The sequence below is a fragment of the Cryptomeria japonica genome, chromosome 5, assembly GCF_030272615.1.
Source record: "Cryptomeria japonica chromosome 5, Sugi_1.0, whole genome shotgun sequence".
In the NCBI taxonomy this organism is placed as follows: domain Eukaryota; kingdom Viridiplantae; phylum Streptophyta; class Pinopsida; order Cupressales; family Cupressaceae; genus Cryptomeria; species Cryptomeria japonica.
This window is the reverse complement of record NC_081409.1, coordinates 237,208,326-237,222,514: the sequence shown is the minus strand read 5'-3', so window position 1 is coordinate 237,222,514 and position 14,189 is coordinate 237,208,326.

The following is a 14,189-nucleotide window of genomic DNA, read 5'->3' as shown; positions in this document are numbered from 1 at the left end:
GCAACTAAATTTAATAACTTCACTTGATTAATTAAACACATAATCACCTAAGCATTATGATTCATAAATTAAATATGCTAACTATAAAGTGACACCATAACTCAAATAATTAATCTAATCTACTAAGGCATGCAAACTGAGAAGACCCAAACAAGGAATCTGAAAAAGTCAAACAAACCGACTCGACGGCCGGACAAAACCAAAAGGGACGACTGACTAACAACACTCACAAGAGTGTAACTAAGGTACAATTAGGGTCAACCACTATCTCCTCCACTCCCATCGGACAAGTAAGGCACGCTCAAACCTTTGAAGCCAAGTGGAGATGATACCTTGTACCTATCCAGTACTTGTACCTGCAATGATCTGGAATATCGAACCACATATGCATATATACAAATATAGAATACATGACACACACACTGATGAAGGAGAATCATGGCGTTCCCTATCTCACTAGAGTGAGTGAAGGAAAATCATCCCCTCGCATCCAATACACTCGCAGACACGCAACATATAATTACACATTGCATAGATAAAGTAGTGTCAATACATAACAATAATCCATAAAATACCATAAATCACAAGTATTGAAATACTGTAATAAATTATGCATCTCATATCCAGATAAAGCATGAAATAATGTCATATAAGTCTGAATAACACATAATGGTAATGTATCCACTGAAAGTAAACAATAGTAAAATATGAGTCTAATAAGTTCAATTGAGGAGGGGTACTACATATAATCCCCAAAGATCAATACTTATTTGATAATAAAAGGATAAGGGTCCTCAAATTTTATTTGAAAATTGAGTGACATGACCAAGAGGGGTGAGAGATGAAAAATAGTTATATTTATAACTTGCAAAAAAGGTCAAGGGCCTTCAGTCAACTAATGTTAGGTGGATGAGGGCCCTTGAGTTTTCCTCCTTTTCTTTCAATGGTTTTGATTATAAAGTAATTGCAATAGTTTTTTTTCTCAAGCCAAAATCTAGTTTTTAGTTAGCTACCTTGTGTTGGGTACTATTTCTCTACTAGTGTATAGGGCATTTTTTTTCTCATTCACAAATCTTGTTATTTTAATTCAATATATTCAATTCCCCACCCTCCATGTTGTGGTAGAAGGACACTAATTTGGTATAATAACTTGTTAAGTAGGAAGCAGCTATAAGGAAGCGGAGCTTGAGGTTGATCAATTTGTTGGGTGAATTTTTTGCTTGTACCTAATATGTTTTTTGGCGTGAAAATTTCTATGTCAATAATTGTGTTGTATAAGAGAGTTGATATAAAATAAATTTCATGTAACTTTTATCATTCATGGTCTCACCTTTTCTTATTGCATGACAAAAAGGACCAATAATCTTACTTTGCAACACTTGTAGCCCACCATAAAACTCATTTGAGTCCAAGAAAGTCTTTTGTTTATGGGTGACTTGGACCAAGATAGGATATGATTTATGGTATGCACCTTAGAATATTTATATCATTCAATATATATTTTTACAAATGCCTACTTATCAATTTCTAGGTTATTTGCATAATAGATGCTACAATTTTTGGTATTCATCTTAGAATGTTGGCTATATTAAATGTTTATATGTTGCCAATACCAATGTATAGATCTTTTCTCTCAATTTTTTTAATAGGCAAATCTAATTGTGAGGTTGGAAATAGGCACACGCATCATAACATCAAATTAGTCAACCACTAAGCTAAAATGCTATGAAATCAACCCTTGACATATTCAATAAAGGCATGAAGATAAGACACTAAAACTGAAATGCAAACCATCACAATGTGTCTCCTTCATTGTTCTTCTTTCTCCTTCAAATTTCTTTTTGTGGATCTCACCTACAAGTGCAAATGCAATTGAAAAAAAATTGGATGATAGAGAAATTGACAATGTAAGGATACTAGAAGCGTGGTTAAAAATCAATGAAAAGAGAGCTCAATTTATAGAACAAAAGTCTCCAAAATTTAAAAGGGCAATTAGTTCAAAAGTTGGCATGATTTGGGAGAAAAATTGTGACAAATTCTATGTCAAATTAATGACAAGTTACTATGCAAAAGGAATGGCAAATTGAGAGTGATTTGTGCTTCCAAATTATGACAAATTAGCCTCAATTATTTCTCATTGATTGATGACAAATTGGAGAGAAAATAGCTTCTCAATTATGATAAATCGAGCACAAAAAGAGGAGCCCAAATTAGTGATAAAATTAGAGGGAAATGATATGAGAGAAAAAGGTGGGAGAAATGAACAATTCATTTATTAATTTCTCTCACAAAAGGGGACAATTAGTCAATTAAACATATCATTTAATTGTGACTCAAAAGACACTTAGGATAAATGAATAAACTCATTTAACCTAAAGAGATGTTAGTAGGATTTAATAATTAAAGAATTATAAAAACTCTAGGAGATGAATTAGGTCAAGAATAGGTCGTGATGTAATTTAAAGCCATAAACATACAATGATGATTATGATCAAAGAGATAATTGACAAGAATCTGATATTAATTGTCAGAGATTGATGACAAATTGATGAATAATGAAAAAAGGATTTAATTGATAAATGATCAATGATTGAATGATTCAAATAGATGAGGATTGATGATCGATTGAGATTGATGACAAATCGATCAAAGATTGACAAAAATGTTGATTTGATGAAGATTGATTCGATAAAGATTAACAAAGAGATTGATGATTGAAGATTGGAAATGATCCAAAATGATCTAAATTGATATTTGATTGATCAAAGATGATTGGCCTCACAAATGACAAAGATCTAGGACAAAAACCTAATTAGCATCGATTAGGGTTACAACAATGTCCAATTGATGTGATAGGTTGATCACGATCACTGATTGAGAATCAAGATTGATATAAGACAAGACCTAACTCAAATTTGAGAAAACAAGAATCAGATAGGAAAAGAATGCAGAGGAATGGCATAATGTTGACAAATGATAAAGATCAAATTGTGACATGGAAGAAACATTAGTAACCGTGAAAACCCTAAAAGAAGGTAACACGGATATGTTAAAGTATGGCACCACAAGCATTGATCATATTTAGATGCCTACACTTAGAGTGCTAAAGGTTTGAAACATATTAAGATAAACCATATTTACACACATTAATTGTGTAACAGCCTACCATTGACATCAAATTTATTCATTCAGAATTTGTTCATGGAGCCAAATGGATGCTACCATATATCTAGCTTGTTAGTGGTATATAACCAAGAAGCTCATGGTTAAAATAATGTGGATATTAGGTAATTGTCACTAGATAAATTTCATTGAGAATTTAATGTACATTAAGTGCATAACATCTTGCCATTGACATGAAACTATTCAATCACAATTTATTCTTGATACGAAATGGATGCTACCTTATAGCTAACTATTAAATGATAAATAACCAAGAAGCTCATGGTTAAAATAGGTTTCCATACTAGGAACTTGTTGCTAGTTCAGTTTCTTATAGACTTTAAAATTGTCATTCCATTCTTATGTATTTCTTAATATGCTTTAGATATTAGAGGATAATAATTCCTTTGTCAGGATAGCCAGCATATATAATAAGGAATGGGTCTCTGTATAGTGTTCTTGCCTCTCTTAGAAGTGCTCACAATTATGCCTTCAGCTACTTTTCTACTAGATCTCATCAATAGAGTATTCCTTTAAGATGCCTCTAGCTACTTTGCTACCAAATAAAAAAATCCTTGAAATTGAAACTCTTTTTGAAAAGGCTATTATCTTTTATTCAAGAAATTTTGCATTGTAAAAAATATCTTTAAAGATATATTTTCAAATGCTTGGGTTAACTTAGGTTTGATGGACTTGTAAAGCACTGAGAGGGGGGGTGAATCAGTGACACCAAAAACAATACTACTTTAAACATTGACTGGTAGATAAACTTAACAAGTTTGTTAAACAATATGCATGTAATCCAAAATGATATAACATCATCCACAATAAGTAAAACATCCACCATAACACAAGTATTTATACGTGGAAAACCCAAATAGGTAAAAACCACAGTGAGATGGGACTCACAAGTTAACTATCTGCAGTAATAGATAACTGACTGGTTAAGGTCTAAAAAGTGTTCTGCTAGGAGCGAATACTATTAAAGATCCCAAAGCTTAGTTAAAAGCTATACCCTGTAAAAGGTAGTACCCTATAAGGAGTAACCTCAATAGAGGATTTCTGAATCCAAACTAATGAATCACCTGGTTAGAGGATTTGAACAATGAAGCTTGTTAGAGCTTACCCAGTTAGGGGATTTGACTATTATAGTGATTATAAAACAATAGGTGGTGTGATCTAAAAATAACACAACTTGCTTGTATAGATCCTCTTCTGTGCACTCAACACTTCTCTACCAACATACTTTGTAACTTAACACTTCTTCCTTCACATACAACATATCTCCTTCGCTCATACAAAATAATTCATTATGATGTCAATATATAGACATTTAGATTTCACGTCGGCCTCTAGAAATCATAACACAATTTCCTAGGTGTAGTGTATCTGGTCACTCATTCATAACTCATCACAAAAATACCGCTAAAAATTGTTGGTTAGGATAACTCATCACGACTAGTGATAACTCATCACATAATCAATAAATAATAGTTGGAACAACAATACCGGTTGGAGTTAAACATATAAACTGTTTATCCTTTGATGCTCCTATGATAATCTCTGCTGGATCTTCAGGTTGTCATCGAGTTATGTATATCCCCTAGTGTCTCCATGTATATACTAGTTGTCAACATGTACCGGTTAGATATAAACCTCTAGTATACTGGTTGTAATATAAACAACTTTGAATTCACACCGGTAGACAATATGAACATATGTGTGTGTGTGTGTTTCATCAATGACAACATATGATGAAGTTATTCATTACAATCATCATCAAGCCAACAAGGTTTAGGTAAGATGAACTACCATTCCTTTTCTAAAGGATTTTTTATTATTATTCTCTTAGAGGAAGTCATACCATCCATGTGAGAAGAGAGTCCTTTTATTTTTTGATAGATCTGTCTATGAGGTCAGAGTGGGCAAGAAAGCTCCAACTTATCAAAAGGAAAGGAAAAGGAGACAAAAACCTTAATACAAGAAATGAATAATGGAATAGGATAATATTACAAAGCTTTGGGTAAAATGGAATATGATAATTACATGGGTTTTGAATAATACCAAGATATAAGTCGATAAAAGAAGATTCATTTTTTTAGAAGTAGTAAGCCTTACAATGAGCGGCACCAGGAGTATAGAGGAGCATGTAATCAACCAATAGTGTTAAGATCTATTTTCTATAAAAACAACTATTGTGAAGTAGATATTAAAAGAAATATAAAATTGGAACATAAATAAACTATTCTATTGATTCAAGAGATTACATGAGCTTCTTGATCAACAGATCAAGGATCAGATTAACTGAGAGAGAATGAATTACAACTGCCTCATTATAGAGAGGTCTTAGATACATATAGAACTTGCATTATTAGAAATAAAGCAAAAAACTAAAACAACTTTTATGCATAATCATCCCAAATAAAGGTGAAAAACTAAAAGCATAAAACTATGCAAGTGGGAGGAATTACTAAACAATATTCCAACAATCTCCCCCTTAATTTCAACCACTAATGGATTTAATAGAAAGAACAATTGGATCTTCATCTGACTTCAACGGGCTCAACTCCTACCACAATCCATCATGTGACAATCTTTGTTTAGACTGCAAATTCTTGACTTTTAACTCCTTCCAGGCTTTTCTAAGACTTGGATTTGGCTTCCTCACACGATTGCATATCGGTGGCTTAAAATAATTTCTCCAGCTTTCACAAAACTTGAGATCTTCTCTCCTCTCGAGAAGGATTAATTCCAAGTTATTTTGACAAAAATCACTATGGCCTCTTCAAAGACCATGATTGGGCTTCCTCATACAACTTCATGTTGGTGGCTTTGACTAATTCTTTGGCATTTACAAGATCCATGATCTTCTTCATACAAATCAATATTTTTAATGATTTGTGATAGTTGTCTTTTTCTCCTTCAACAATATTAGAAACAAAGGGCTTCACCTTTTTGGAGGCAGTTTTAAACTTATAGTTTATATTAGATTACAATCTCCTCTTTCAAGGGTTGACTTCACCTTATTTAGGAGGTGGCTTCTACATTGAAAGTTGTTGGCTTCAATAAAACTTCACCCTTTGAACATGGGTGGCTTTCTAATGGAAAAATATCATGAAAATGATTTATGATCTTCACCAATCTACTCTGGCTGCTTTCTGTGGATTGCTTATTTTGTCTTCAGCTATGACTAGATTTAGTAATTTCTTCAGTGCTCCAACTGGTTCTTAAAAACCTTCAACTTCTCACGATCTTTCTGAATTAGATAACTTTCTCAAACCTGCTTTGATACCAAATGAAATAAATATAAAATTGGAACACAAATAAACTATTCTATTGATTCAAGAGATTACATGAGCTTCTTGATCAATAGATCAAGGATCAGATTAACTGATAGAGAATGAATTACAAGTGCCTCATTATATAGAGATCTTAGATACATCTAGAACTTGCATTATTAGAAATAAAGCAAAAAACTAAAACATCTTTTATGCATAATCATCCCAAATAAAGGTGAAAAACTAAAAGCATCAAACTATGCAAGTGGGAGGAATTACTAAACAATATTCCAATAATTATTCAGCTTTAAACTATTAATCAAGAGTGATTATGTTAATTCATTTGATGGATTTAAAGATGAATATGATATATTGATATCAAATCTGATTACCAAAATCAAGGAGGAAAGGAAAAATTAAAAATGCCAAGAGAAATTGAGGTCAAGATATCTATTGAGCTCAAATGACTTACTCTGATATATGATAGTCTTAAGTTGGTGGGTTTTTAAGCATAGTTAGTGCTCTTTGCACCATAGTTATAATTTGTTTAATCAAGATGACGTTTTCCTTCATTGTCTATACGAGTTGTTCTTAATCCTTACCATCTATTACTTGTTAGTATTTGCCCTTGGACCGTAGGTATTTAGTTTCTTTCTTTTCTTTGTAACAATATTTCTCTACTAATTTCTTCTAATTTTCACTTCTAATCATAGGGGTAATAAATAACTCAATTGGTTTAGGAAAGAATTATGTGGAGCATACAATTTAAACATTAGGGACAATCGATGGTTGGAGAAAGATATAAATTGAGATTTGGTTATTTTTCAAATTTTAATAATTTTGTTCTATAGAGAAAGCTTTATTTATATTTTAAAAATGATACATAAATATTTGAGAAGATTACTTAAAAATTTGTATAAATTTTTTAAAAGAATGATTTTTAAACTTTATTTTGTGGCCCATTATTAATATGAATGATAAAATTGATGCGATATCTCTATAGATAACTATAAATACATTATAAGGTTACAACTAATTAATCACACATATAATGATTAATAACTATCAACATCAGTGAAAATCCTCTTGGACTTTGGTTTTTTTCCTTTTAAACATAAATTTATTCTTTTTTGTTTTTTCAACATATAAGTGATTGTTTACTAAGAATTGCAAAGTTCAATGTTTCTTCAATTTAAATTATTAGAAAGCTTTTCTATTTCATTTCTAAGTTAATTTTTTTAATGAAGTGTCTAGTCTTTAGCAAATTCTTACTTTTTCAATACAAAAGATTATGAGATGAAACCTGCATGTATTCCAAACCTTACAAAAGACTAGCCCAAAGTCAAGGTGGTTTGAAGAAGTGGTTTGAAGAATTTAGAAACTAAAGTAATATGAGAAGGGAGAACACTATATTTTTTCACAAATGCATAGAATTGAGCAACCAAAAAGCAATTCTTAAATCTATTTCTCAAATGAAAGACACCAAATTCCCCAGAATAATTGGCAATGATCTTAAAAAAAAATTCATCGCAAAACTTCAATGGAAACCCAAGAAGACAAATCCAAACAGTGAAATTAAAGATTGAAACATTCAAAGGGTTAAACCCAAGGAACCATTTTTGAAGGCAAAGGCCATTCATCCCCCAAAACTAGCAAACTTCATAAAGAATCCTAGAGTAGGCTTCCTTTGAAAAGGAAAAAAATATATATATATATATATTCACCATAGTAGTTACCTTAACTTGGCCTTTGAGATTCCAAACCTCAAGAACTCATATTCTAGCTGTATCAATATTGAGATGATTATGAAAAAAAATTCCCACAAGTTCAAACACCTAAGATAAGCAAATTATTCCACAAGAAGAGAATAAAGAATACCAGTTTTAATGTCCTTTCTTCATAACCTCTAAAGAATCTCTAATACTAGACCTCCCAATAGCACAAGGTTCCTCTAAAACCCTAGGGTTAAGAACATGAACAACATCATGGGGAGAAGAAGAAACAATGTCAAGAGATTTCAAACTCTCAACAAATATATATCATTGTCTAAATCTTCTAAACCTATAGGGTTTATAACATGAACATCCTTGAAAATACTATGAATCAGAACCCTAGGCTTTGGAACAAAACTAACCACAGTAAGTGAAGAATCAACCCCCCCCTAACAAGATTAGACTATAAAAAAACAACACCACTTACATAATCTAACTTACCTAGATCAAAATATAAAGAAATGATTGAACAAAAAATAGTGAACTAAAATATAGGGCAAAACCCCCAAAGAAGGGAGGAGAAACCCTTGTCATAGACTAGAGAATGGAGCATCCACCTTAGCAACCATCTCCTTAGCTCACCTTGTGTGCTTCAGATGAGCTTGTAGGAGGATATCATCATCCTCTTCCATACAATCCTCCATAGAAAAATATCTAGAATCAACAAAGGGTGAGCAACCAAAGTCGTCGTCCTCTACTGCCCACTTTAAAGCATCAAATTTAAGGGCAATAAAACCCCCTCTTTGTCTTCCTCATCATCCTTTGAATTTGACTCACTTGAGTTCGAGCAATCATAGAGGCCATCCAACCTTCACTTTTAACATCAAACCCTTACCCACCTTTGAATCCTCCCTTTCTCCATGCGCACCTTTCTTCATTTCTTCTTCCTTTCTCTATAGCATGCAATATTGTTATTCCACAAGTAACATCCCACTTTGTTGACCCTTTTAATTTATGTGTTAATCAATAAAAAATCGCATGCATTTCATAATTCAAAGTTAAATATCTCACTTTTACTATAAATTTTAATTATATATTATTTTATATATTTAACAATATATTAATTAACCTATTAAAAAAAATATATTAATTAATAGTATAATATACTCAATATTGGTGTAGTGTGATGGTTAACTAGTGTTATTATCTTTATTGCCATCAAGGTTCAAAGTTGTTTGTGATGTTAAATTGTTGAGTGAAGATGAGGTTCCCCATTTGTGACCTCATCGGTTCATATCTCTAAATTAAAAATATCTAGATATAAGAGGAATATTTAATGAGATAAAATTTAGGAGATTCTTAAGATTGAAAAATATTTCAATAATTTGAGTAGAAGTAATGGATTTAAGATATAGTGAATTTAGGAAAACCACACTATTCTTATGGATAGAAAATGATTAATGTCCTTAAATCATTTGATATGTATTTGAAGATAAGTAGTGTTAAATGTACCAAGCTCTTAAATTGAGATAACTACCATTTTCAATGATGCGGATGGGCATTAATTACTCATTTACAGTTAAATAATTTCAATCTTATTGATTAATTATAATTATCTTCACAATAAATAGTAACTATCATGTCTATTTATAAAAAATCCATGTAAAAAATGTTGAGAGACATATTTTTGTGATGTATATTTGCTTGAAAAAGAAATCTAAAAAAAATAAAAATTAGAGAATGATATCTCTAATTATTTTATTTTTTTAAGATGGAGGTGATAGTATATTTTTTTATTTTAGTTTAAGGCATGTGTTTCAATCATATATGTCCCTAAAAAAATGTGAAGAATTGAATTCCTAATCTTATGTGTGGCAAACAAAAAATAATTTTGTAAGATAGCTTCATGACTATCATGTAATATGTTGAGAGAAACTCCAAATTGAAATCATAACAGAATTCATGTGATATATAAGTTAGTTGGAGAAAAAATCTATATGACATAGGCCTTGTGATGAATTTTCAATCCTTGAACCAACCACCACCAAGTGTTAAGCATAAAAGATTACATGTCCTCAAAGAATTATTTCTAACAAATGGTTGTGTGGCCTTCTAAAATCAACGCCACCATCTTTTTCTATCAGTGATTCAACCTTTTATCCTTCCACATATGAGGCCAATCCTTTTGTCTCTTTGAATCATAGGCTTGTCAATTCCTTTTAGAAATGCCAAGGATTCAGTGTGATCAAAAGTCCATTGTTTAAAACTTTCTTATGACCATAGTGGGGATTTATTTGAGGCACCTTTGATTGTGATTGAGTCATTTTATGCACATCTATTGTCTCAATCTTCACAATTTTTTATTTTTTATTTAAAAAGTTACTCCATTTTTAATATTCACTTATTAGAGGTTGTTTTATTTTCATTGTTGAATTAAAATTCTTAACTTTCAATCTTCATAGTTTAGGCATTGTGTTTACAAAAATTATTCATTTATCGCTTACCTATAATTTTATGAATAGATTAATTAAGAAAATTTTAACAAATTTTAAGAATTTAAAAACACTTTCATGGAGATGGTTGTAGAAGTTAACTAAAGACATCCATAAAGTAGCAAAAACACATATCTCAAATTATAAGACTACAACATCTACTTTAAAAACAATAAAGTGTGCAAAATTCTCTCCTCTTTATTTAAATTTGTCATTTTATAACAAAATATAAAGATTTTAAATATATTTAAACAAAAATAAAATGCTAACAAAAGATATGAAATTGGACACTTCCATTCTTCATAATCATGTACAACCTTTAGTTAATGGGTAGAAATAATGCTTAGTTAGAAGGATGGTGCTTGTTTGCTAATGCAATTGGCTAAGTGTTTTGGTTATTCTTTTGTTATCCATATTTTTAAATAAATTTGCTTTGTGTATAATATTTTATTTTATAATAGTAAAAATATGAGTTTTAAATATTTAATGATATGTTGTTGTTGAAAAAGAGGTTGTAGTTGTATGCTTATAAATAGCCCCAAAAATAGAATGTTTGGGACAACAATGATATAACACTGAGAAGATGTAAGCTACAAAAATATCTCTATTCCTTATAAAGATTATAATGTTCTAAAATTCCCAACATTTTGAATCTCGCTCCTAAACAAATCTTTAGGTGAGAAAAATCACAAAGAACAAGTGATAAATATTATTGAGAAAATAGGGTAACCAGAAGGGTTTCTTGCAGGAAAATCATCTTCCTAAGTGACCATTTCAAAATAAAATCATAAATTGATTCATAAATCATTTTGAAAGAACTAATAGATCTATGGATTATATATCTTCTATGTATAGACAATAAATTACTCCATGCAAAATGATCATGAAGCATGATAGAAAAACAATGATTAGATCTCTATACATACTATTGATTATTATACAGGAATTTCCCTCTATTGGGATATGATCTATCATGAATGGAAATTCCAATGATGATTGCAATCCATTTAATTCAAAAGATGGTGAAATTTTGTGGGTCAAGCTTGGACAAATAGTTAACAAAATAGGGAAGAAAACAAAGAGTTTCAAGAAAAGGAAAATGAATAATTTTTAGTCCTAAAATGAAAATCACTATTGCAATCATGTTTTTTTGATAAATTAATATGACGTATATTGATCTTCAAATAAGCTACATTTGCAAAAGCCCCATGTTGGACAAAACCAAGCCTCTTACCTCTACAACCCTAGCCCAAGATGAGCCGATAACAAAAAGGTTCATTGTACATTATATAAAAGGTTGTTGTTTTTTATTCTAGGATAAACAGGTTTTGAGGGGACCCGAAACCCCTTACAATAGGTTTTGAAGAAACTCGAAATCCTCAGATTTTACCAAGATCCGAAACCCAAAACAGACAACTGCAAAAGATACATCAAAGATAATTAGTTGCCTAAAACGAGCCTAGTAGCAAAGTGAAATCAATGAAACCTAGCTGGAAAGGTAGAAGACCAAAGCCTTTCACTAGCACAAGAGTTTTGTCAAAGCTCCCTTAACCTTCAACAGATACCAAGGGTTTTTTCAAGCACCCATAACCTGATTAATGGGTTTTACAAGGTTCCCACAACTTGATAACATAAGCTCTTGGCCACAAAAGACCACACAACCAATACCTAACCAAAAACAAACAATGGCAAGACTGGGCCCTTGAAATCTGCTAGCAACCAACCAGTCCCAGAAAAAAACTAAAAACATAGGGTTTTTTCAGGCTCCCTTAACCATGAAAGTGGGTTTTACAAGGCTCCCACAACCTTCTAAGGCTCAGAAAATAGCAATACTATCTATATATACAATCTGGCCAAGAGGGTTTTTATAGGCTCCTACAACCAGCAAACCATTTTGGGTCGCAATGATAAAACTGTGAACCCAGAACCATCTACAAAGACCACCATGAGGGTTGAGACTAGCTCCCTCAACTAGCAGCACAAACTGCAACAACCAACATGCTCCTCCATACCTACTCTCCACCTCAATAAGACAAGAAGGGACATAGGTCGACAAGAAAGTGGGTTTTACAAGGCTCCCACAACTTCCTGAGGCCTAAAAAATAACATTTTGTCCTGAAAGTACAATCTGGCCAAGCGGGTTTTTATAGGCTCCTACAACCAACAAACCATTCTAGGAAACATGGAAAAAATTGTAAACCCAGAACCGTCTGTGAAGAAAACCATGAGGGTTTTGACCAGCTCCATCAACCAAAAACATGAACAACAACAACTGAGAAACTCTCCCACACCTACCCTCCACTCAATGGGAGAAAGGGCCACCTCAATAGGACAAGAAAGAGAGAAGCTCGATTGCTCAGACAACTCAAACACAACCCAGAACCCATGCCGCCACTCCACCTCCATAGGAAAGAAAAACACCTCATACAAAGATCCATGAGAGCTGATAGGAAGAGCATAAAAATCCCTCACCAAGGAATAAAACAAGAGAGAACAAAGGGTCCACACACAAAAAACCAACGAACATAAGCAACAGGTCATCCAAAACAACCAAACCACCCACAAGAGTGGAAGCCCCACAAAACCTGAGTAGAGTGAAAACCGAAGGAGACCAACCATATAAACAGAAAACCCCAACCCCAAAAGATTGGGGCTTCCATCTCCAAAGCTATAAAGCATTTAGCTTACACCCAAAGCCAAGAGAACCCACCAACATAGTCACACCTTCTTGTAACCAGACATATCCCTTCTTCCAGCACCAAAAAAAACTTGCAGTCCCCAACCCTTACCAAAGATATCAGAGGAAAACAGGAGGAAAAGGACACGTCCTTTCCCATCGTAGACAACCCAGATCTTCAAAAAACTACAACCAAAAGAAAAACTGGTGCGCAAGGCTAAACAACAAGCATAGGCTGAAAGGAAAAGACCTTCTCCCAACCCATCTGCATCATCATCCTCATCTTCTTCACCTAAGTCTTCACCCATAGAAACCCTAGCTTGTCTGTTCCAAGGAGCTTGCTCGTTCCCGCCCATCCATATAAAAGGTTGTTGTTGATTGATTTGTTTATTTATAAAAATTATTTGAAATTGATAAAAAAAGAAATCTAATTATTGAAAGAAGAAAAGACATTTTTCAAGTTTTATTAAAACACTTCAATAAAAAAAAATCGTACCACAAACTATGCAGTTTAAATTTAAATTTAGAATTTTCAATAAAAACTTTTTAAAATACTTGAAGTTAAAACTTGAAACTTTAAATTTAAACTTTAGATAAACAACGCCCAGGTGAGAAATGATTGAGTGGAGGTGAAAGAAATAAATCAAGCTGCGAAGGTTGTTGTGAGCAGATTGGCAGAGCAAGAAAATGATTGAAATGAGCTGCAACAAAGGAATATTGGAGTACTCACTGCAATACAAACTTTTAGAGCAGATGCGTTACTATTGAAAATGTCGGAAGAAATGCTAAACAAAGATAGCGCAGGTAAATCAGATAAAGATAGTGCTGGAACAATAACGTCACGTTTTACTATGCAGGCTGAAATCAT